We start from the raw sequence: 26,492 nt of genomic DNA, 5'->3' as shown, positions 1-26,492 counted from the left end.
GCTTGTGATCTTTTCTCACTCTTTTCAATTCTAGATATTCACCATTGACCACTTGTTGCTTATTGTCCACACAAGTCTGGTCATAGTTCCTATTCAAAGCACCACACTATTTAAAGACATGCATTAAAGCAAGCTACCATTACAACAATAATATCAAATCAAAGTTTCCACATTAGGTTTTCTTGTTTCATCCAAAAGAAAAAAAAACAGGGCAAATCGCAGGATTTTTAAATACTACCTATTATTTTTTCATCATTCATCTTAGAGGCTCTAGCTCCCCAATAGCCAGCTTTTTTCATATGAGTGTCATGAGTAAAGCAGCGCTACTGATTAACTTCTCAATTATGTATCTGTCCAGATATTTTCTGAGCTCAGAGTGTAACAGGCACCATAACCAAAGAGAATGAAATGCATTTGCAAGATTATTTGAAAATAATTTTCTATAACCTTGGTTTCAAAATGCAGCTAGTTTTTCCTCTTACACTTATAATATGCCAAATATCTAAGCCTTCAGACATAAAGGTTACGACTGCAGCACTATGCTAGAGGTCCAAATATTGGAAAGTACTGGTCATCCCAAAATCCTCACAACTTGGAACAAAACATTAAAGTGCTTAGATCCTCACAGTATCAGTTATTACTTGAAGTGGTACAATAAAACTTCTGGGAATGCTCTGGGGCTCATAAAAAACAGGTATTTAATAGAAAAGTACATAAACTGTAGTCAAAAGATGAGGGATGTGTTGGACCGGTACAATGTCCTGCAGGAGCTGACTTTGGTCTAAGGTTTAACCTTTCTGTCTGATTTTCTTGGGGCTCACTCCTCTTCCCTCTATGCTATATTGGAACACTTTCTACATCATATGGATTTTATAGTAGCCAAAATTGTAAAATTCATTCATTATGTGAACATATTATATGAATGAACACAGAAAAGAAACCAGGAAATAAAAAATAAGAAAAGAAGAATCCTTCATATTCTTTAGAATGGAGAAGGCAAATACTGCATGGTTGAACTAATTTCAAATTATAGCCATACCATGTAAGTATCAAATTTTACCCTGCTATAAACTTGAAAAAAAAAAAACAAACAGTAAATGATTTTAAAAAATCAGAAAATTATTTTATTTCATCATAGCAACCATACACTCTGATATTGAAGAATGCCTTGCAGCACCTGAAAAAACTTTAAATTTACTAATAATTTACTTTGATAAGCAATAGCAGCAAGAACATTTGAGATTAAGCCAGATTGGAATTAGCTCAAAATGATCCCAAAAGATGATGAGAAAAAAATTAAACAAGCTTTTAAATCTATATCTCTCAGTGGGTGATATAAGTAAAAATGAAGCAAAGCACATCAAACCAACCAAACAAAAATTAAAATAAAATTAAAAAAAAAAAAAAAAAGAAAAACAGGGAGAAACTGCAGTCTTTTTTGTCCACTGATGTGGAAGAATACCCATTCTTTGTAAGTGATATGATCTCAAACTCTAGATTGGAAACCAAGCCCAACAGTTTTCAGCACCTTACATCATCCTCCCCAAATATGAAATTCTTGACAAGTCACAATCCTTACAGTGGAACAGGAGCCAGCTCCTCCTGTAGCAACACAGGTTTGGCACAATTTTATGAAACATATATCTCTGTCACTAAAACAGACTGTAAAATAGCAAAGAGCAAAAACTAGGTAAGAAGGCGCCATTTTTATGTCATCACTTGTCATTCCTTGTCCTGAGGTTCTGTGTGATTGGGTCTCACATGCTTGGCTCCTACCTACTTGTGCCTAGTTAACTTGAACTGCTTAACAAGTTCTGTGCATGCCTGGCTTCACATTCCTGCCATAAATCTCCTAGTAGTACCAATACTCCATGTTGTATTTCTCCTGATTGTGTTCCAAAGGAGCAAAGGCATAAGAGAAGAGCAGATGACACATTTTATTCACAGATAGGTGACATCTGAGACCAAGTAGGGCACCAGATTAGTACAGTTTTCTCTGACTGTGAGCCATAAATCCCCTGAAGGTCACACAGAGGTTAAAAAGAGAGCTATCAGTGAGCAACAGCTCAGTCCCTGCAGGGCTGTGAAATAAGAGACACTATTATTACTTACTCCAATTTTTACACTTCCCAGAAAACTCAAATTACCTTTAATTGCTGGAAACAGTTCAGCTCCTCTAAAATGAAGAAGTCAATAAGTGCAGTTGTTTTTTACTCCCCTGTCCTGAGGGGACTTGTTAATACTGATTAGGTGAGATCACGCCAAAACAGATGAGCTGAGAGGGTCTTTAACTTTCAGAAAGTTACCTAAATGTAATCAATAAAGTAAAAGATCTGAGGAGAGATGGCAAGGGAATAGACCATTGTTGCACAGCCATTTCTCTTGGCAACTCTGTCTTTCTCTGGAAGATCCTGCCTCCTGTGTCCCCAGCCAGATTTCCATCCCCTGAACACACATTTGGTTGTGCTGGTACAATTCCACTCACCGCAGAGATTTCTGGAAAAGAGGGTTACAACTCTCAGGTTAATAACAAGCCTTCCTATAAAGGCAGAATAAGTTTAAAATAGATCTTTCTATTTCATCATGCAGCCCCATTAACAGTCGTAGGGGTAAACAGCAGGGACAGAATAAACTTAGGCAAAATGTACTACTCTGTCAGGATGGAGTGGAAATAGAGCTAGAGGACACAAGGACAAGGACTAATTACTAACTAGAACACCAATATGGAAAACAGAATGACAGAGGGTGTATGGAAACCACTGTTCATATCTGGAGTAGAGAAGGACAGGGTGAGTCAGCAATATAAATTTTTTTAAAAAAAAATCTTTTTAATGCAGACAAAATCAATAAGATGATGGCAGAATTGTTTCCAAGAAGAATGGCTTTCAGAGTTTTCCATGAGGTTTTTAAAAGAACTAAACATGATGAGGCTCTTGAAGTCTGCAAGGGTAGAACTACAAGACAAAGCAAATACAGAAGCATTGATTAAATGCAGAGTAAGAGTACATCAAAGGAGACCAAAACCATCTCTTTAGAGTTGCAGGAGGAAAGAAATGGAAAGCTAATCAATTTTCCTTTTAGCTTATATAAATAATACCAAGTTAAACCAAATGTCATATTTTAAATGCATACATCTTTCTTTTGGAGAGAAACTGATAGAGTGTAAAATATGCAAATAGCAGCACAAGTAAGGGCATCTGGAGTATTTAGTCCTTGACATACCTTCTTTTTGTACTACCTACTGTCAGAGGAAAAAAATCAGGTCTAGGGAAGAACCCTCCTTTCTCAGATGAACTGCTGATCTCAACTCAATGGTCTGCTTCCCCTCCATGTGCAGATCTCCAGCTGCTTATACTGGGAGTTCTGAGTATGCAGCGAAAGGGTTTTAAATTCCTAATAATAGCAGGAAAATTTGTATTATATCTAAAACAATGTGCTTTAACTAAAAAATACCAAAAAAACAACAAAAAGTTTATTTCAATTGCAAAGACAAGCATTCAAAAAAAAAATCCCAAAATGCCTTTGCAGCTCCTTTTTCAAGTCATCCTCTGCAAAACATGAGGCAAGGTCTGAATGGATGGTGAATGTAAGGGAAGGAATGACTAAAACATGATCACGCACTTGAGAATAATATAATAATATTTATATTGATGTATGCAGTATAACCATTCTATCCCTCCCACAGTTTGCTGGAAATACAAAGGATTTTCTACCATAGCAATCCTTACATATGTACTACATTCCTTCTGAAGTGGGAAACCAAAGAAGGTGAAGTATGGCAAATTTATGGTACAGAAAATTAAGAAAGTCAAAAGTAGAGCTGTTAATGGACTATGCATGCACACTTCTTTTGCAATTGTCATAGAGGTAACACAGCAAAAATCATAAAAAATCATTAAAATTTGAGTAAAATAATAAAGCTAAGAAATCCAGTTTAATTTACCATTAATAAGTTTCACAAACCTCATAAATTTAGTTTCATTTAATGCTCAGAATAATTAATGAAGATATATATATATAAAGGTAAGGATCAACATAATTGTCTACATATCCAATTCAATGTAATTCCTTACATGCACAAAATTCATAGGCATGACTAGGGAATATGGAGCCTTTTCAAGTGAAGAACATAATGTGTAATAATGAGACTGAATTTGTCCTTTTCCTCTGAGGGCACTGGAGATAATAACTGTGATGTCTTTGAAATGACAGCATGGTAGGTATGGTTCTAAGGACCATATGTCAACGGCTCTGAAGCTTCCCTCTGAACTGACATAATTTAATAATAATTTTTCCAAATAAAACTTAAGTATTGTAGCAAAACCCCAGCTCTTCTGCATTCTAAATTAGCCCATCCTGTATTCATTTCACTTGTTTACAACTCTTATGAAGTTTATCTCCTTTACCTGTAGTTATGTGGAAATCATCAAAATCCATACATATAATTTAATCAACACTCAATAATTTTCTGTACAAACTAGCATGACAGCAAAATAAAAAAAAAAAATCAAGTGTGTATATATCTTCATATACCTGAATGCACAGGCAATATATTCTAAAGACAAATTCCAACATTCCTCTTGAAAGTCAGAGAGTATCCTTCCATCAGAATGAAGAGGTTTCAAATCAGGCTATGTTTACCATAGTCCAGTGTGTTCTGAAAATGTTCACTTTTTCCTATTCTTTTGTTTGTTCTGTGGTTACTTCAGAGATCAAAAGTAACAAATGCCTGGAAAACATGCTGAAATCTGTTTCTGAGACTAAAAGTGGAAGCTATATCCTTCATTATAATAACAAAACTTTCCTATCTGAATGACCCCTAAGTTAGTTTTTACATGTTCCTTGATTATATTAATAATTTTAAAATAGAGGAATGAATAATATGATATCCTATGAGAACCTAGAATATTTTTGTTTGGAAGTCAATTTTAAGTTTGATGGAACAAAGTCTTCTTGTAATTTCATTCTGTAGAGAGCATAGCTTACAGTATTAACTCAAAAATTCTCACCAAATTCCACATTAGTCTCTACTATAGAAAATTCTCTGTTCACACTTGGCTCAGGAATATATGAAACTTTGGCAAGTAAGGCAAGTAAAGTCTAATATTCCATATTCATAAAAGAAGGAAGCTGAAGAATACATTTAGCAAAGTGGAAAGGAGGATGCATGCCAATAAGTTCAAGCAAAGCACTCCTAAATAGAAGATTAACTTTACATTTCTCACACATCAGATTAAACCCCATGAAAACCTGATTTCTCTTTTCACCTTACAAAACCTTATTCTTATTGAGTTTTTTAATCAAGCAAAAGTAGAAAATAAAAATATGAAAAAATACATCTATTGTGAATGGCTGTACATTTTGTTTATGCAGTTTTTCTAATTAAGCTTCAGCTGTCATTTGAATCTCATCAGCCTGTTATACTGGGACAGTGGAAAGGTCATCAGAAAAAGATTTCTGGTGGCATTTTGTCTGAACAGAACTATTAGAAGGAAAAAAGCCTGGGATTGGTACAGAAGAAAATAGCGATGAAACCATACTTCACAAACATGGAGTTAAGAAAGGATGCAAAGCATGATCTGATTTTGATCCAATGCTCAAGAGATTCATCAGCTATCACTCTCTGATCACCTGACTCTGACATAGCAGAGGCACAGCAATGGTGTCATTGATTTGCACAAATACCTAAACCCATATTTTCTACTCTTTTGCTGCTAATCAGGTAAATAAGAAATTTGATGCAATCAAGAATGATCATTGATTTCACTCTACAACCATCCAGGATGCACAAAGTTTATATGCAGTTTGAATTTGTTATTGCTAACACAGATCAATCCAATTCAGTGTGCAAGCCTTATTTTTCACTTTTTTCTTTTAGGACCATGACACCTTTTTTTTTCTTTTAATTACATTTTTAAATTACCAGCAATTCTGTATCAAATGACAATTTCTACTTACAGAGCCCTCCTTCCTCATACTGGTAATTTTAAATTTAACTTTTAGCTGCAGCAAAGGAATGGTTTATGGTGGCTCCCAGATTTGTCGCTAGTGGATATTTGACAACATTTATCATTATTTTGGAACTCAGCAGCTAGCTGCAGTGCTTACTATATGCTTAGAAGAGATCAGGACAGGAGAAATGGGAAGATCTCTTGCTTATAACTCAAAACATAGTGAACTGCGTCTTGCCAAAACTTCAGTATTCCTAGCAAAACTAAATAGGGATACTTATACCACTGAACAATATTTTCTGGTTTAGCTATTAATCCCTTGTTATAAAAAGGGCTACTTTATTTTCAAGGCAGTGTATGGGACTGGAGACAGGACCATCCTTGCCTCTCTCTATGCAATGTCCATAACTACGACAGTTTTTCTCTGTTTAGACATTTTAAGGTAATTTTCAATTGTAGTGTCTCAAATCCTCAAAGAACTATAAATATATGCAATAATAAATTCAAAGTGGAGCTTTCTGTGGAGAAAATGGTCCAGATTTCCAGATCAAAGTCACCAGGGAAGAGGTTCTACCCCCTGCAACTTTCTTAATGCTGCATCTCTGTGTCTTTGTAAAACTGAAGTAATGATCAAACAGAAATTGCAAAGATAAATTACCTACTCATTTTCACTTATACTGCTTCTAAATGTGAAATTTTGCTATGGAATCACATTTTTGAATGCAATATTTAGAGAAGCTGAGCACTCCTGTGTTGCTTAGTTATTAAATAAATTAACCCGTGCACTGTCAATTTTGTTCTGATGTAGCATATTTTTCTGTATTCATCAGAGGCTCATTGTTTACAGTGTTACTTCATGTATCTTAAGGAGTAAATGACTCTGAAGTCAAATACTCTTCTATTCATCCCAGTAAAAAAGTTTTAAAAGAAATAGAAGTCAATAGCTGTAAATCAAGAGGATTAAATATATTGCTTCCCTCATTGCAGCACCTGAATGATATAGACCTCTCTTTTATTGGGCTCAAACAGTTCTTTTCATAAAATATCAAAGGCACTGCCATAATATAACAATGTTAGAAAACTATTAGAAATAATATTATGACAAAGTATAATAATCAACTTGACCAATATAAAGCAATGCTGTAATATATTAGAAATATATTCGCAGTTTAGTTCTGTTAGCTGCTATGTTCCATGTGGCATAAAATCAGCCTTGTTTGTACTGCTCATTTGCTTTATATAAAAAGTGCAGGGATTGCCCTCAACATAATTTTCAGGTTTTTCTAAATCAGCTCAAATATCCATGTGACTGAAATGAACAATGACTTACTGGATTAAAGCAATCTTCAGCCTACAGAGGCACAGAATACCGAGGTCTGCCTGATGATGTGGGTTTCCTCTTTGCCATCTGCTTCTAAGCAGGAGGAACAGAGAACTGTTCTGCCAGAGGGAATTCCTTCCCAAAGGCTGATACTTGGCATTCACAGTTCCCATAAGAATGCTTAACAGAGCAGCAGGAAGCACTCTCAGCACTGGTGTCTCGAGGTGCAGCTCCTTTTCCACTGCTCTCTCATTCTTCTGCCCTTTCACCTCTAGCTCTGCAGACAGCCCTACTCGCTCACTGTGGTGCATCTTGATCCTGAACATAAGACAGGCTTACACCGAAAAAAGTTCTACCTAGTAAAATTTGAGATTAATCTGAGATTTGCTTTATGTAAAGCAAGCAAAGAGAGCATTGCAAGATAAAAAATAAACCCCAAAACTGACCATATATCACCATTTTATTCTAACCTTACAAGTATGCTTCATTCACATCCCTCATGCACATTTCTTTCAATGTGCACTTGCTCAAAGGCCATATAGACATGAATTCTCTCCCTTCCCCTCACTTTGTGAGGTTCCACAAGAATAACTTCCATCCCTGCTACTTTGGGTAGATTTAAATGTCCTGAGAAGTTCTAGCTGCAGTCCGGTAATTTGTGTAAGTAAGGTGTATTCATCTGCTTTTTTAACAGTCACACTGCCTAATCCAGACTGTTCAATATTCACCTCTTCAATCTTTCAGATTTCAATAGCTTCATGATAAATATTACATCAGACACTGGATATAAACAAAAGATGTTATACATCTGATTGCTGGTATGTTAACAATTTCTCACCGAGATCTCACCTTCTTCAGCAGATGCAAATGTCACCTCAATAAAAAGTGATCTACTTGATGCATTTGAGAGTAAAATCTTTCCCTCCCCTTCACCCGGCTTAAATATGTTCTCTTTTGCAAGCAAAAGTTTAAAGCAATTTGAAGCTGATCTTTTGTTATCTATCAATTTTATATTGCCAAATCAACAACTTGTGTTTTCCAAATTCCCAATATGTCAAGGGAATAAGGGGGAAAAAATTCTGTTAGGTATTCAGATCAACTCTTCCACATTCAGTTTTATTCTACTGTAGTCAAAGCAAAATTTCTGTTAAAGGAAATGTTAAAAATTGCAGGACATAATTCTGGAACAGTATAGGAACCACAATATTCAGAGGAAGGTATCTGAACATCCAGTCTTACAAAGAGTAAATACCATAAATGCTCTCCTTCAGTATCAGATGGCCAGTTTTCTGCTGCCTATCACAACTGAACTTGAGAACTGAAAAGGGAAATCATAATTTAGCAAACTACGAGGAGCATAATTGGTAAGAAGTTACATAATAACAGAGAAAAAACAAGAGAAAAAAAAGGCAGATGACCAAAGCCCAATCCTACAGACATGAGGAAAATAAAGAAGCAATTTGAGAGACTGAATTATTGGCATTCTGGCATACTAAGGGGACCAGCTTTTCAACTATTTTTAATGAAAGAAGAATTTTACACAGTAAGTTTAAATAAAAAGAATATGAAACATAAGAAAACTATTATAAACATTGTTATCAGCTGTGGAGAGAGTAATTTAAATGGCATTCAGTGATGCAGGTGAAGGCTGTCTGGTAGCTCATCCCTTTCATATTTGATTTCTCAGATAATTTTAGAGATCCAATGGTCTATCCTTGTCATGTCACAGGCTTTAGCCCTTTCCTGAAATATTGAAGGAATTGATGCTGTCCTGCCTCTATTTGACTCTTAAGGGTTATTGACTTTGTTCTGCCTAAGGGTTCTTTCTTCTAAGACAAAACCTCGAGATCTCTTGGTGCTTTCTTGCCTGCTAGCAAGGGGTACTGCCAGTTTTGCATGCTCATGCCTTGTGACTGCAGTCTTATTAATCTCCAGCTGGGTAGAGCTAGTTTGCCCACACAGACATTCAAGAGACAAGCTTTGTTCTAAGCATGGCTATGGGATTTGTTAGGTGAAAAGAACTTCTGTTTTGATTTGAATATCTCATTTCTTCTGTTCTGTTTCAAACTCTGGGGCATGCCTCATTTTCAAATGGAGATTTTCATTATGTTTAAGAACATAATTAATTCTGAAGCTGTATACACTTCACTTAATTTGAAAGATTTGGACTTTTCCATAAATCATGGAAGACAACTGGTTCCTCAGCTGTTACAAAACAGGAAACAAAATCAAACCCTGCATTCATTACTATGACTTTACTCTAAATACCCTCAATGGGGCACAGAGACTGAAAATTCAGACCCATTAATCTTAAAATGCACCATAAGAAAATATTGATCAAACTGACCAGCCAAAGAAATGCACAGAAAGAGTTCTATTTGCTAAGACAATGTGAAACATTTGTCATTCATACCAGAAGCAGAATGTGGTCAGAATTCAAGGATATATACTTAGTACTGATATCAGATCAATATCACTAGAGTCCAATGAAGATGAAAGCCTCTTACTGAAAATATAAATTACCCTTTAACATCAAGATCTCAAGTTATATTAAAACAGCACTCTTATCTTCTACCTTCAGTCCAAATGGCATTTCAAGAATAGTTCACATGAAACACAATTTAAGCAGGGAATCGGAGACTGAAACATCAATCCATTAGGTTTCCTATTTCTCAGGAAGTTTTAGGAGTGAAGAAGTTCAAACTTCACTTAATCTCTTGCAGATGAAGATATCACAATGTCATCCCCTCTAATTTCAATTTCTTTCCGTATTTGTCTTGAGGGGTTGTAATGTCTTTTTCCAGTGTAAAGCCTGAAATACAAATGATTCTCTATAGCATTGTTGGATTCATAGAACTATAGAATATCTGAAGTTGAAAGGATCATCAAGTCCAACTCCCTGTTTCTCACAGGACTACCTAAAACTAAATCATGTGACTAACAGCATCATCCAGATGCTCCTTGAACTCTCTCAGGCTTAGGGCCATGACCATTTCCCTGGAGAAGCCCGTGCCAGTGACCAACCACGCACTGGGTGAGGAACCTCCAATCTGAAGTTCCCCTGGTGCAGCTTTATTCCATTTCCCTGTGTCTTGTTGCTGGCCACTAGAGAGAAGAAATCAGCACCTTCCCCTTTGCTGCCCCCAGAAGGAAGTTCTATACTGCAATGTGGTCACCCCAGCCTTACCTTCTCCAAGCTGAGCAAACCAAGTGACCGTAGATGCTTCTAATTAGTCTTGCTCTTAGGACCTTTCACCAAGTTGGTTGCCTGGGGACAGGGTTTAATAGGTCAATGTGCTTCTTTTGAGGTACCCAAAACTGCCCTCAGTACTTGAGGTGGGGCTGCAGTGTAGAGTGGGACAATAATCTCCCTCAACCAACCAATGATGCTGTGCCTGATGCACCCCAGGACGCAGCTGGCTCTTTTGGTTACCAGGGTACTGCATATTCAATTTGCCACTGACCCAGTCCCCAGATCTCATTCTGCAGGGCTGCTCTCCAGACTCTTCCTCTGATTTGTATGTACTACCACACTGACCTGACCCCAGTGGAGAATCCTGCACTTGCTCTTGTGTTCAAGTTGCAGAAGTTTGCAGAGAACTGTTGCCTGTGGAATGGACTCACAATGGAGAAGTTCAGAGAACCATCTTCCTTGGGAGGGACCACACACTGGATCGGGGGAAGGATTCCTCTCCCTGAGCAGTGGCAGAAACAACCCAGGATAACCTGGTCATAACCCTCATTCCCTGTCTCCATGCACTGCTGGATGTGGGGAGGTGGAGCTGGGAATGAGAAAGGGATGGAGGAGTGTGTTTTTAGGATTTATTTTACCTCTCATTTTCCTGCCCTGATTTTGTTAGTAGTAAGTTCGGTTAATATCCCCAGTTTGAGTCTGTTTTGCCCATGATGGTATTTGGGGAGTGATCTCTCCCAGTCCTGATCTCAACCCATTAAATGTTCTTTATATTTTCTTTCTCCTGTCCAGGTGTGGGGGAGATTGACAGAGAAGCTTTGGTGGGTACTGGACATCTGACCAGGATCAAGCCCACTACACTGCTAATGCTGTGTATATTAGCATAAAGGCATTTTAAATGTGCTCAGAACATCATTGAGCAGACTGATGGACCTGCTAACACACCATCCCACAAACATTGGCATGCTACCCCCAGGCTTTTCACTAGTGAACCTGGTTTAATCCCTTTCTTGCTTCAAATCTAGTTTAAAGCTCTTTTAATGACACCTATCAACTATTGGGCAAAGATCCTTTTTCCCCTTCAAGAAAGGACTATCACTAAAGCATCAGCAAAGGACCATTGCAGAAGTTCCACGAGAGCCTGCCCACATTGCAGGTACAAAAACGCAACCAAGCCGCCTGTAACACAGTAAAGGACTCACACTGGGTCCTCTGGACTTCAGACCAGATCCAATCATAAGCAAGCTCTTCCTGTCTTTTGTTTACAGTAAAGAATCTAAGACAAATTGGTGTCATTTTTTGTGAAGACTACTGGGCCCTTACTAAAAAAAGCCCCATAAACTCATTTCTACTAGATAATAGAAAACCAAATTAGGTCTGGAGAAGCTAGGTTGTTGAAAAGTAGATTATAAACTGAAAACTATCCCGTCTATAAACGTAGGAGGCAAGGCCTCCCTTTCTTGTATCAAACCTTTCTTCTGTGACAACTTTGTGAATTGTAGCAGTAGATTCTCTGAACTGTTTTAATGAATGAATGTCAGGGAGCTGGAGGGAGCTCATCAGCAACAAAGGGAAGGTATCTCCCAGGCACATTTGAAAGCCTAACCTAGTATTCAACCAGCCAAAACATCTATACTGAGCAAAGTAAAATATTTCCCCATTAAATGAAATTTTATGGTTTTTGGGTGTCTCATGAGATGTGGGAATATATCCTTATGAAAACTTTTGCATCAAAAATCCCATTTTATTTTCTACCAGTGTAATTTTCCATTGTTATTTTTCTTGCACTCTGCATACATTAAGGCACATTAATAAAGGGAAGAAGCAAGGCAGCCTGTCAGATATTTCAAAACGTACCATGGGAAATGATTGGTTTAGGATGAGTGAATAAAATCTGTTTGTTCAGCAAACTTAATTTTAGCTGAGAACCAAGAAATGTGTGTATACCATGGATATATGATAAGTTAACTGGACTCAAAAATACACCATATAGCTGGGCTTTTGGGACTGCAGAAAATGTTTTGATGCTTCATGGCTCAACTTTCGACACGAAGGAGAAAGCATTACAGTAATTCTGAGGGATGACATGTTTTTAGTTTGCACATTCTCTTGGACTTCTGAAATGCTGGGAACAAAAGCATCCACAGTTAAAGCTTCAGGGTAGGAAGAGAGTCTCCACAAGCACAGTGAGATTGAAAGAACCCAAAAAAACATTATTATGTACTTTTAAAAATTCAGCTATTAGCTCTCCCTGTGAAAGAACATTTTATTCTGCTAAATTGTTACAGAGCTTATAAACTGGCATTTTCAGGATTTTGATTCCTATAAAGAATTTTAATTCCTATAAATTTCTTGGAAAGTTACTGTAAATTCATGATTTGTATTCTCTAACAGGTCCACAGGAAAACAAGAAAACCCTGCAAGATACAGCATCCAAATTCCGTCTCACACAAGGATGGGAATTGCAACTCAGCACAGTTTAAGAAGCTCAGGAAAGATATTCAAGGGATGCTGTGTGAAGAGTCAGACAACAACAAAGGTTTGTGCTTCCCTTCCCTACCAGTTTGCTGCCATGCATTCCAACACATCCGTGGAGCCTGAAAAGCTGACTTGCATAACAATATCCTAACGTGAATTACCTTTTCAGTAGGATTACCGTCTCGGGAGGTGATGTTTCTCCTCGTTTCCCAAACTACCCCTGGACCTTCTCATCCTACTAGCCCATTGGAGACTGTTCCACAGAGCTGCCTGGACCCCCCCACAGCATCCACCCTGTGGAAGAAACACAGATTGAGAAACTGTGATGCAGCAGTTAAATTTTCTCTAGACATAAATTGATGACATGGAGAGGGAATAACTCAGGTAGAATAAACCATGATCTAGAGCTGTCACACACAATCTGAGAAGGGAGGGGAGTTGCAGGATTACAGTGCCCCCTCAATATATGTAGGTGTGGCAGAATTGCTGAAGGCACAGTTATTTTGAGAAGACTTTTAAGGAACAAATACAAACAGAGATTTCAAAGGTAGCAATTAGTCAATAATGTGATCACTTAATCTTACAGATGACAACTTTGCCTTGCTTGTTGGAAATGCCTGTATTTTTGCATACTTAGCAGTAATAGGAAGGGGGTGGTTACTTTTGTATTTCTGTAATAAGTAGCTTCATCACACCATAGAAGGCAAGGTGGTTGAATTCAGGTCTTTTCCTGTCATTAGTGACAGTGAAACTTGTCTGTGTACACCTCTTGAGGGCAAGGCATTCCTTCCAGCACTGGAAACTATCTTCTTCTAGAGTCTTATATGCACACCATAGCAAAAAATAAAATTAAGTTTAAAAAATAATTAATTTGATAAATAGTTTTCAATTTATAGCCTCTATATACTGCATCAAATTTCTGTATCAGTAATAAGTAAAGATTATAAATAATCATGCATAAAATTTCATAGCTTCAAAACACAGATCGGTATGAGATATAAAACAGGCGGTTTTTTTTTTTTACTATTAAAAAAAAATTAATTTGCAAAAGAAAAATAAATTATACCATCTCTTGTTTATGACAAAAGACAATTGAGCAAATCATGACTTCAAATAACCCATAAGTCACTGATTCTGTTTTTCAAAGACCTGCCTGCTTTCTATTCCTTTGGCCTTGGCTGCCTAGCAACCTCCACAGAGCTTTCTTAGTCTATACTAATTCTGGAGAGTTTTCATTTATATATTTATTTATGAGAATGTCTATAAGGAGGATGCAGAAACAAAGAGCAGTTTGTTCCTTCGTTCTAACAGTGGATTCCAAACATGTCATCTCAGTGTCTCAGTGAAGGACACAGTCCTCAGTTTTGCAGAGGTACCTGCCTCCTTGATTTTGCTTGGGAAAAAGCTGTTTCTGATAGACAAAAGCTTAGTCTCTGTAGAAAGCTACTGACGTAACAGACACTGGTATTTCTTGCCCTCCCTGTTGGTTTGATTCATTGATAAGTTTTTTCACCCTGGATTCCTAGGTGCTTATGTAAGGCTACAGTGCTCATGCAGCCTGCAGCTCCTACTTAACATGAAGACAGTTTGTGCTACTGCTCTGGGTCACCAACAGTTCCAGTATCAACCAAGCTCTAGAGGGAAATGGAGACCAAAGCTGATCTGCTGTGTCTGTGACTCAAAGCAGGACAATCTGGAAGGTTTGGATGGGACTGCTTGTTATAATAAGTCGTTTGGAACAGGATAAGGACTGTCTTTCCCTGAGCCAGTCATCAGCTTTGCATGGAAAAGACTATTTCCTCAGGGGTTTTTCTGTTGTTTGGGTTTTTTTTTTTTCCTTCATTATAAGTGCAAAATTGGGGATTTCACAGAAAATATCTCTATGCTACATTAAGAAAATACATATTCTCTTGCCAGTTCTATTCAACCAGCACTTTGCAATACTTTATGCCCTTAGCAACACAGCAATCTCCTCCAATCGAAAAGAAGGGGAAAAAAAACAAGAGAGGAAGGGATCATCAAATATGCACCCTGAAAAGTTTAACAGGCTCTCTCAAATGATGTGGTAAAGAAATGCCAGGTATTCATAGTTTGCAGTCACATGGTGGGGATGTAGGGTTTGTGTCTCACTACTTCCAACCCTGAGCTCCGACAGAAGAGGTTGCATTTACTTCTGGATCACACTGAAGCCTGAAACACAACAAATCAATATGTCTTAAGATATCTCAATATACCTTAATCACTTGATTCCATTTTTTTTCTGATTAAGTTGACCTTTACCTATGTTCTGTCCTTAAAGGAAATGCAAGGGATCTGTGACAGAACATAAATCTGAAACCAGATCTTCTGCCTTCAACTCAATTTCTTACCAACAGGGCTACATACATAAAGATTAGGTTGTTGTAAGTTGTAGGATTATGAAAGCATTTTTAAATCTTGGTGTTTACTTATACTCATGAATCAGTAAAAATTTACTCCCAATTCAATAGTAGGGAAAGAATATATTTTTTAAAATCTCCTCAATATTGTAACAGGAAACAAAAATATTGGTATATTGGCTGGGTGGTATATCGGTGTCCAATTAAAAAAAAGTAACAACATGAATGATAGGAATTATTCAAAAATTACCTGCTGGTTTAAAGAATGACATTTTGTAGAGCAACTTACAAACAGTGAAAATACTCCTAGAAACTAAAATAAGCAAAATTATTCAATGAACAGGAGGAAGAAAGTTACTAGAAGTAAACAGAGGCCTAGGATTTCTTTTTTCTATTCATGGACTAACAATAAACAATTTTTCAAGTTCCTTTCCCTCTGTCATTCCACACAATAATGTAAATTTGTAGTTAGCAGCAAATTTCTCAATCTGTACTCCTCTGAGTTATTGTAATACAAATAAATTCCAAATATAATCCAAAACTAAGTAGTTGCTTATTGAAAATGAGTTTCCATACGTATGTTCATCTTTCACAGAGCATGATTTTTATAGCAAAACTTGAGCATGTGGTGTTTCCTCCCCTTACAAAGTATGATCACAATTACATATGTTTTTAAATGTTAAGTCAAACTCTCTGAAAATAAACCTACTGAAGGGTACCAGAACCACAGACTCACATGTCTGTTTTCTCACTTACTTTTGTGAGAAGTCTGCTGTTAATAAGTTCAAGGGCATGTAAATAGACAATAGAGAAAAACTTCATGCATTTTTATTTAAGAAAATGTATAATAGGGTTTTCTACAGAACGAATAAAGTTGAACCATGTTAAAGCAGCTAGAAAAGGAAATTCAACCCGAGAAAATGAACTGTCTAAGGGCATATGGAAAAATAAGTTCCATGCAGCCCCATTCAAAATTTCAGAGACTATAATTAGGTACTAAATCTACTACATTTAGACTGGAAAACCTCACCTGCCATGCACTTATGCTCCCAAAAGAAGAGAATACTAAAAAGAGATACAATCCTCCCTGCCTCCCCTCCCTTCCTTCCTTCCTCCCTTCTTTCCCCAAGAAAGAGATGCAAAATGCCTTCAGTTTCTGGATATGGACTACAGAAAAATGAAACGCTTGGGAGGGTGTGGGAAAAGGTAATTACAAAGCAAATGAAACTTTAGTGTGAAAAACAGAAGAAGAAAACTATCATCAACATGAAAGTATATTCTTTGCTTGAATAACTAACTCACCAACGAGAATTGCAAGAAACCTTTTCAAAACAATCAATATTATTATTCCAACACTCATCTCCTCATTTCAAGTGCACTGTATTTACTTCAGACTTAGGCCAGTAACTGATCAAAATTTGGTCTAAAATATTTAAATATTTTCTGACAATTCATTATGGCAATAAGTAAGAAAAACTCATTGAAGTTATAACTGGGCTTTAGTGATTGTTCTCAAAGCAGCTATATTTTTACAGATTGCAAATGGATGAAAAAATCTGCAGTAAAAAGAATATTTATTATGAAAGACTAAACATAGTAACATATGCTACCATGATGATAGTAAAGAACATAAATAAGCAGAAGAGAAAAAACAGTTACCCAGTTCCTGCTATTTTTAATAAATACCACTAACAGGGTAACATTCAACTGCCAAAAGAAAGGAGGTTGTTATACTCTGTTACTACGTCTGGCCCTGAGTTGCCATTCCAGAAGAGCACAAGTTCCTTGTAGATTCAAGGCCTTATCTGCCTGCTCCCAGAGTCTTGGGTAGGCTAGGATGTGTGAAATAGCATAAAATTCTGTTATTTATGAATCTGAATCACTTGCAAGCTGTTAGTAGAAATGTGTGTGAGCTCTGGTTACTTACATGTTAAATAACAAGAGTAAAATCAATAAAACAGAAAATCATAGTGTGCTATGCCCACATAAGGTTTTAACTTCAGGATACAGAGAGAAAATACTAGAAAGCTCCTTAAAGAATGGTGTGTGTATACAAATTCTATACTAGCAGTAAATAGGAAGAATTTAGAGCTAAATCTCACCTCTGACTGCTGACTCACTGTGCAGTAACACAAGCTACTGGTGTTTTCTTGATGGTTCAAAAAGGTGTTCTTACTAGCTTTCATTCCCTTCAGCTTTTGACATATTCTGCCATTTCAGAGCTCTATTTTATTTAGCATGCTTAAAAGAGCAGAACTTTTTTAGACTTCAGAATTTTCCAAACCTCCAAAACCCTGATTATTTATGGCCAAGGTCATAACTACATTTTTCCCTGATATTTTATCTTAGTTAAACCCTGAGTAAGAATTATTCTCTTGCATAAAACCTGTACTTTCTATATATACTGCACTTCTCCTTTTTCTTCTTTCAAGAATGCCAGATGGAAGAAAACCAAAGAATAGTTATATGCCTGGTATGCAAATTATTTTAATATTTCTGCATTTGAGTTTAGCAGATGAGGATTAGGTAATTCTGCATGGTTATTTCTCCAAAACCAATTCAAATAAGGTGCACCTTCTAAATTCTAAAATAATTTTCTCTGATCTTCTGCAGCAAAGATATTCACTCATACACTATTGACTGGAAATGTTTTTGTACATCTAATCAATAAACGAGTTAATATGTGTTAAACCAATCTTCTCGACTATTTGTCTTGCTCAGCCTAACTAATACCAAGCTGTGAGTGATTCATTTCAGAGCAGCAGTGCAGTGTGAAAACCAGACTGGTGTCTTTTTAATGTGAGTGTCTGTGTGTGCTTACAAACACAAAATGTCATTAAAAATATTTTCCCCTGACAATATTTCCCCCATTTTAAGATCGGTTCTATTGACTCTTAATAATGGTCTCCAGATACTCATCTGACAAATGGCTGTTTAATTTATTTTTTACTGTGAAAGATTTGACCTGGTTTGTTCATCTATAAATACACATTTTTGTAGTGTAGACAGAAATATGCATTTGTTTTAGCTTTCATCCCTGCTGTGTTTGTATAACTCAGTAGGATATTCATAAACAGAAAGAAAAGAGATCGAAGAACATTTGATAGTGTTTTCTAGCATTTTAAATACAGAAAAAAAAATTAGTGCCTACTTCATCAAGTGCTAAACTCAGTATGACTGAAATGAGACAGAGACTGGGCCAGAGAGAAAAAAAATCTTCATGTTAGGTGGAAAAACAACCCATGTTGTCAACAAAGCAATAGGATGAGTGCTACTGAGTTCTACTGAACTGATAATTTTAAACTTATATTCACCTCCCCTAACAGCATATCTGATGTAGCTCCAGCTTAGCAATGATTATAAAGAATTTTGCTATACCAGAAGGTAATATCATCAAAGGAGTCTGTGAGGATCTTTATCTCTACAAAAAAAACGAAGGTGATCATCTCAACAGATCTAGAGCTGCAGAAAAATTCAGAAAGAAATTCTGAGTTCCAGAGTCCTATTTTAATCACAGTAAGACACAAGTCACTATTTTTGAAGAGCAGCTAAACCCTTTTTTTTTCTTTTCAAAATGAAAACTGAAATTCTCTATTGTTAGTAGCATTGTTATTGTTATTATTTATTTGAATCATTCCTATTTTCTATTCCCCTGCTGGTGTATATGTTGCTTATATCAAAATTTTGCAAATCTTTTACCAACTTAATACCATTTTGTAGAGCTTTCAATCATTAATTAGAAGTGAATTTATGTAAATCAGTTTCAGAAACAAAGCATGGAAGACAAAAGGCTGGCACTAAATAACTTTTAAGATCTGTTGTGATCCAAGCAATTTTTTAATTCTGTTATATGAAAGGAATTACAGGATGCTCCTATTCACTAGTTCACGTGGATACTTTCTAATCACAATTCATTTCCCACAACAGAGAGTTTCCAAATAAAGAAAATTTCAATTATATTAATAATGCAAAAGACCTATCCCCTTATTTAATCTATTTTCCGCCCTTTGTACCCTCAAGGTATTGTGAAAGAAAGTGACATCATTTGCTGATGTTGCACGTGGGAATAAAATTTATTCCCTGAGTTATGAAAAAGAAAGATTTTGAAAGGTGCCTGCTTTCTAGCTGAAGAACTTCTTTCAGAAGATTTGAAGAACACGATTTATCTTGTACTAATGAGGAAGGTGATTTATTTACAGTATATGTGCATAGTCACATATCGTTGCTACTCTTGAGGTGAACATAGGGTGGAGGCTGACAAACAGGGACTGAAGCACAGCTAATATTATTCCCTGCAACATACTGAATAGAAATAGCTGAATCTTGCATTTCTGGAAGGGGATATGCACTGTTACCTGCAAAAGAACAGGGGAAAATCCCCAAATTGTTATTGGAAACTGAAAAAAACCCCACCAAACCATTGATGTAGAGCCATTAAAGATCAAAATATTTTTAGTGCTATTGCAACAATGTAGTCTACTAGTACAAAGCAAAGCAGTTAAAAATGTCTGTTGCTTTCTTATCTGGAAATTGTTCATAAACTAGTGATGCATTTCTCTTCTAATAATGATATTTTTAAAAAATTTCCAGAAATAAATACAGCTAAAAGCAATTAAAACCTATAAATTACAGATTAATTATGTGTCATTGGTCATCTAGTGCAATGCTGATGGTTCAGATGGGATGACCCAACCTTAACAGCTAGAAACAGGCAATAAAACATTTCAGGAAAATAAATGGAGGCTTTAAACATGTAAAGGACATAAAAATATTTTTTTTTCCTTTAAAGAGAAGGTATTTTGGAAATTATGTTCAGCTTAAAAGAAGTTCTCTTCCCTCTGAAGAGTAAAATGGGAATAGTCACCAGATCTCTACCAGGAACATTTGCTTCCTGTTACACTGATTACCAAGATGTGAAAAATACCATCAGTTCCAGCTCAGTACTCCAGTTTCCCAAAACTGTCAAAACCGTATTCATGCAAAAGAAGTATCCACGCAAGCATAATATAACAATCTGATAGAAAATGGCACAGACAACCACAGGCAGTGGTGCCCAGCTTATGAACCCTCATTAAGATACATGAACTCAGCTTGTACATTTTTCTCTCCAAAATATGCAGTGCCCATTTCCACATGGCAAATTTGGAATCAAATAAAAGTAGTAACCTGTAGGCCTTATAAAGTCTCAGAGTAGACTTAGACTTTGCAAGCAGGTTATCTGGTTAAGTATTTTAGAAATATTTGCAAGCAGAATTTTTATCATCTCAGGTATTAATTTCTATGGTCTGGGAATTACAGTTGTACCTGCATTAATATCACCTTTTTACTGCAAATAAAGAATGGTGAAATTTGCAGAAATATCCCTTTCACCTTTTTTATTTTTTTAATTCTACACTTAAATTTAGTCTAGATACAGTGCAATGAATTAGATACAGTGCAATGAACGTGTAATAATCCATAATATTTTTTTAAACATAATTAAAAGTGCCCACACATCCTAGTGAAAAAAAGACTGGTTATTTGAAAGAGCAGCAGTGCAAACTTTCATCTTTTGTATACAATCTAGTAGATAAACTACTTGCAAGGAATGAGGGATACTCAGTTAAATTCCTGCTTCAGTTTGAACTGAAGCTCTTCCAGAAAAAAAGTTTATTTCACAGCACTAAGGTAGGAAAAGGCCTCTGTGGTCACCAAGCCTAACCATCAACAAGCAGCACCACAATGTTCATCATAAAACCATGGCCTCAGCTGCCAAAACCACGTCTTTTGAACACTTCCAGGGATGGTGACTGGGATGGAACCACTTCCCTGGGCAGTATGATCCAATGCTTAACAACTCCTTCTGTGAAGGATTTTTTCCTAATATCCAGTCTAAACCTCCCCTGACACAGCTTGAGGCCACTTCTTCTCTTCCTGCCACTTGTTACCTGAGAGAGGAGAAGCTCCCACCTCACTACAACCCCTTTCCAGGTGGTTGAAGAAGTGACAAGGCAGACTTCATGAAGCAGAACCATACTTGCTAACCATGTAAAATTTCTGGGGACAAAAGAAAAAGAGGGAGCACATAAGGTGGTGAATCTGGACATTGAAAGTTAGTTCTGGTTCAGAACTGGGTTCTTCTTTGTTTATTTGGGATTATTACTATAGCAACAAGATCATATAAAATGTACCTTCAAGATCAGTAATCCAAAGCTGATCTGGAAATCAATTGTGGCCTTTGTAGTCTACTTTAGACACTACTCACCAGAGTATTACCAAGACCCTTATCTATGGATATTAGATACAATATATTGATTAGTATGTTGAAATACACCCTAGAAAACAAGTTTGTTCCCCTTAACAGAACACTCATGAAAACCTTTTGAACAGAGTTGAAGAGATTTCAGCTCAATTAAATCTACAGTAGACAAAACCCCGGCATGTATTCTTGCCTAGTCATATTTCAAGAAGGATGAAGGGAACACCTCACTGAGACTTACCAAATGTTTAGCCTCCCCCCTAAAAAAACTATTACAAGTTTTATCTAAATGATTTTAGGCTACAAACTATCACTTTTTGAATTTCTGTCTTGAGCATTCATAACATCTTGTATGAAAAGCCATTTTTATCCAAAATAAGGGAAAGTAAAAAAAGAAGAAAAAAAAAAATAGTCACACCTTGTGTGACTGCAGTTGTCCAGGGCTGGACTATGCAGGAACTCGTGAGGCAGTTTCTCCGCAGGAAAGGGAATTGTGCTGCACCACTGCTTAAACAGTCAAGCAGCAGCACAGATTGACCAGCGGACCAAGTTTGGAATACAAGGTATAAAATAAAACCGGGACCATTTTTTCTGCTTGTATTCAGTAATGTTAAGGAAATGCACAACAATTATACTGAACTCCTGAGTGGAGGGGAGAGAAAAAAACTAAAATAACACATCCAGAAAGAAATAGTTATGGAACTTTTCAAACTTGTCAAACCACAACTTCAAATGACAATCTACAATGTAAAAAATTCAACAGGTATCAATGTATAGGATCTCAGTTTTGCTAAAAGAAAAACAAAACTAAACAAAAAACCCAAAACCCCCCCTATAAATATGAAATTTGATAGCAAATTCCCATGATTTTCCCCCTTTCTTCAAATACTGTTCAGAAATCAAATTTAGTCTTTGGATGAGATCCAGTATAATCAGTCTAACTTTCAAACCAAGAAGGAGATATTGTACCCAAGCGACTAAAAATCCCTAAGAAAACTCAAAACCCCAGCAAATTATGCTGCTATTAGACTTCAGAGACCATCACAATTGTGACACATCTTTAAGATGGTGGGCATAGTGGTTTAGAGAAATATTAAATTCTCTCATGAAGAATTTCAGATCTCCTCTTTCCAGATCATTCTCCATACTTTCCCTGATTTCCCCTAGGCTGTGGCAAAAATCTCGTTGCAGATGAGCACAGCACCCAAGCTCCTGACACAGCCACATGGAGACAGTGATTCCAACATAACCAGTTCTCCATCTATTCTCTTGTCAGGGCTTACACGTAATTATCTCTAAAGTCTGTGTTTTCTTCAATTTGAATCATGCAATACAGTCATGAGGTGAAAACTGATATTTTTTTGACTTGCTAATTAAGAAAGTAGATGGAATACTTGAAGCATGTATTACTAAACTTTTTTTGTTGTTTTTAGTCCTGTCAAGAAGTTTAACACAATTTGTGAAAGCTTGGAATTGCTAGCTGTTGCATTTTTACTCATATTTATTCATTAGAAAAATCAAAATTAAGCAAAGAAAATTGGCATATAGTTCTGAAAACCAGTTCTAGAATGAGATGGAAAATTGCAATCCCCTTAATTTCTATGCTTAAAGAACAATCAGTGCAGAGAAAGAATACCTAATTTACAAACATTCATTCATCCCTTTGCTTATCAGCTAAGGTAGTCAGGAGAAATGTCATTATACAAAACTGATGTTTGCTTCAGCAGCAGAAGGAATGAGAACAGAGCACTTTATAAACACCTCCAAGGAATTGATAAGGGATGACTGCAGTTATCGGCATCAGAGGCACAGACAAGGAGCTTCTCACCCGTTGCTAATGCCACAAGCTACCCAATCACTCCATCCATAAGGACACCCACAGGAAAAAATCTGGGACCATACTCTGCATGTTTTCAAAACATCCAGCATGGAACATTTCTTCCTCCTAAATATATATTGTAAAAGAGTTTCTAAGGAACTATCAGATGAATTTATATGCTCATAATTCAGTGGATTCCTGACTGCTCACTTCTTTCAATGGCTTAGAGCTGCTAGTACCTAGAAAATTTATTTTACTTCAGGTGAAAGAGTTCTCTGGTCTGTGTAAAAGAAGGATGCAAATTCTACATTGTATCTTATTGAGTTCCAGATGGCACAGACAGCAGCACAGTGACAAACATAACCTTCCTGAGTAATCACAAATATGCTAATAAAGTACAGCATATACAGCATACCTGGACTGTTACCTTGACTGACTTTCTATCTGTGAATTACTTCTCAGAAGTTAAATAATTGTTGAGCTAGCCCATGGGTTTATTGCTTTTCTGAATCACACATACAGCTAGCTAATGGTTCTGATTACCATCCTAAGAAATATGCATAGCAAAGGAAGATTTTGCTGTACTGCAGCCATGGCAGAGCTATTTAAGCAAATGAAAATGTCTCCTTAAGAGCAGGTTTCTTTCTGTGCTTGTTCACATCACAGAGAAACAGAGCTAATGCTACGCTCCTATGAGTGCTTTATGCATTCTGACAAACCAAACGAGGTTTGTCAGGAGAGGCTCTAGGCAGCATGGAACTGCTGCAATTTTACATCTCATTGATTACCACAATGGGAATTGAAAATGGTTCTCTGCTTTCGACATGATATTAAAAATACTGTTGCAGAGCTCAGAAAAATATGCAGGTCCTTCAATGAGGGGAAAACTTTGTACAGCATTGTTTCCTCTTGAATTTGAGTCAGGCCCATCTGACCTTTACAAAGGCTAATAATAAAGCACGAAGGTGACATGCGGTAAAGCATGTCATTCTGTGAGTCGTTCTGCAAGAGGATACATGAAACAAAAAGGCAGTTCAATACCCTGAGGCTTTGGGGATCTGCTTGTGTTGTGCTGTGTGCATCCTGTATACTGCTGGCATTACATAGAGTATGTGGGAACCCACATGTCACAACAAACAATACTAAAAGAACAAGGCCTAAAAACGACTGTAAGAAAATTAAGATTTATTATTACTGTCACACTGTGTTTGTCATTGGCTGGTTTGATGTTTTGGAGAGGTTTTCTATGAATTTTTCAGAAGAATTATTATTGCTTTTTTACAAAATATCTGAAATCTCTTCAGTTCCCATGTCTTCAGTGATTTATTTTTGCTGGATCCAGCAGTCCCCATCCACAGAATGTTACCATTTTATGAGGGACACACACATTTTAAGCACAGCAAAACAACCCCAAAAGCACAGAGAATAATCTACAGTGACAGCAGTAGAAGTTTGTTCTACTCAGAGATTGCAAATGACATATGTAGTACCATGTGCTAAGCAAGCTGTGATAGTCACTAACCCTTTGAGGTGCCTAGCAACCCTCAGCAGCATTCAGGAGGAAGAGAAATTCTCAGCACTCAACAGAATTAAATTCCTAATAAAACTGTTTACTCAGAATCCTAGCAGCCAGCCCTCAATGATCTTTAAAATCAGGCAGAGGAAACCATATTTACCACAAGACCAAGACATTAGTTACTGCAATTGCAACATGAAAACCAATTTCATTTAAAAAGGAAATCTCTGTATTTAAAAATAATTTCAAGCTTATAGAACTTCCAGTGGACTGGTCAACCAACTGGGAATCAGAAAATCAGAGCTCTGAATTTCATATCTTTCTGATATTTATTCTATATAATATCTATATACAAATAGCTATACTGATGCTTTACATTTGCATACAATTCAGATACATTTTCATCACACACACCATAAAATCAACAATTATAACAGGCAACCTAATCAATGGAGTTTGAAATGATACAAAAATTGAAAACCAAGTTTCAGTAAATTAATGACATCTGTGGTATTCCCACCTGCATATCCAATCACAGGAAGTCGGATGCAGAAATTAAACATAGGCATTTCCAGTGACTCACATTAGGACACACTGGGATCCATGTATCAGCTAAAACTAAGTCTGTATGATAAAGAAACATACCATTCAATAAAAAAAAATAAACAAAAACTCAAATGTCACTCCAATACTAACAAGCTATCAATAAGAACTAAGCTATGTGTGAGGACAACTAGTAGTTTGATAAATAGCAGAACAGGAATAGAAAATCCCTCTCACAGACCAAAGGTAGCTTTTGAGAATTCACAAATATCTTGTCCTTGCTGGATAATAATGAGATAATAATAAAGGCAACAGTCTGCCTAAAATCCAGTAAGTGATCTTAGTAATCATCTTAAGAACATTAAAGACTAAGAATAAATTTGTGTAAAAAATATTGTCTTGGACTTCTTGATCCTTTGATATAAAGCGAGACAAGGACAAAGGGAAATAAAGCCAGAAAAGTTATGTGGTGATGGGACAAGCCTCCTGATCACACTTGAAAAAACTAATTTTTCCAGAACAGAAGTCATCTGCTAGCCAAACCCAGCAAGCATTTAATTTTTCTATAATAAGAAACTCTTTCACACAAAACTTTGTGATGTGTACAATTGCACCTGTGACAGCTGTTCTCATCTACTGGTAACTGGTCTGCTGGAAAGGCATTAATATGACAGGCATTAATACTAACGGAATCATTATCACCCTTGGGTTTTTTCAATATATGCATATATAACCTATCACCTGTTACTTCATTTGGTGATGGTGCTTCATAGAATACCCACTGCCAATTTCTCAGTATAAAAGAATACACTTTTCTGGGGCTTTTTTGTACATGTCATATACCTACATAAACTAAACCTTATAATACAAACAGCAACTTATTCTGAAACAGAGAATACTTAAAATAATAAAAAAGAAGCAATTTACAAATTTCAGTTAATTATATTAGTTTCTAACACCAATAAAGAGTTTTAGATTGGCAATTCTTCAGTACAACTGGCTTCAGCTGTTCCAGAAGGTCATCAGCTGCTACAAAAGGCCTGATCTAACGACAG

At 36.4% G+C, this 26,492-nt stretch overlaps 1 protein-coding gene across 13 annotated transcripts in view; it reads right to left on the bottom strand.

Annotated features, from left to right (window-relative positions):
- The window catches only part of LRRC4C (leucine rich repeat containing 4C), a 487,017-nt gene that overhangs the window by 39,424 nt on the left and 421,101 nt on the right, over window positions 1-26,492 (bottom strand). For 8 of the 13 annotated variants that reach the window (XM_064714486.1, XM_064714485.1, XM_064714487.1 and 5 more), the window contains one exon: window positions 13,105-13,237. The exons of 3 other annotated variants lie outside the window; for them this stretch is intronic. The gene's annotated coding sequence lies outside the window, so the exon portion shown is untranslated. Of the gene's footprint in view, window positions 1-2,147; window positions 2,167-2,306; window positions 2,326-13,104; window positions 13,238-26,492 lie in introns of those variants that run through there. 2 more of the 13 variants (XM_064714495.1, XM_064714496.1) reach the window with 2 other exon arrangements.

The sequence above is a fragment of the Zonotrichia leucophrys genome, chromosome 5 (genome assembly GCF_028769735.1).
Source record: "Zonotrichia leucophrys gambelii isolate GWCS_2022_RI chromosome 5, RI_Zleu_2.0, whole genome shotgun sequence".
In the NCBI taxonomy this organism is placed as follows: domain Eukaryota; kingdom Metazoa; phylum Chordata; class Aves; order Passeriformes; family Passerellidae; genus Zonotrichia; species Zonotrichia leucophrys.
Note: the sequence above shows the minus strand (reverse complement) of the source record. Positions and strands in the feature narration are given on the sequence as shown.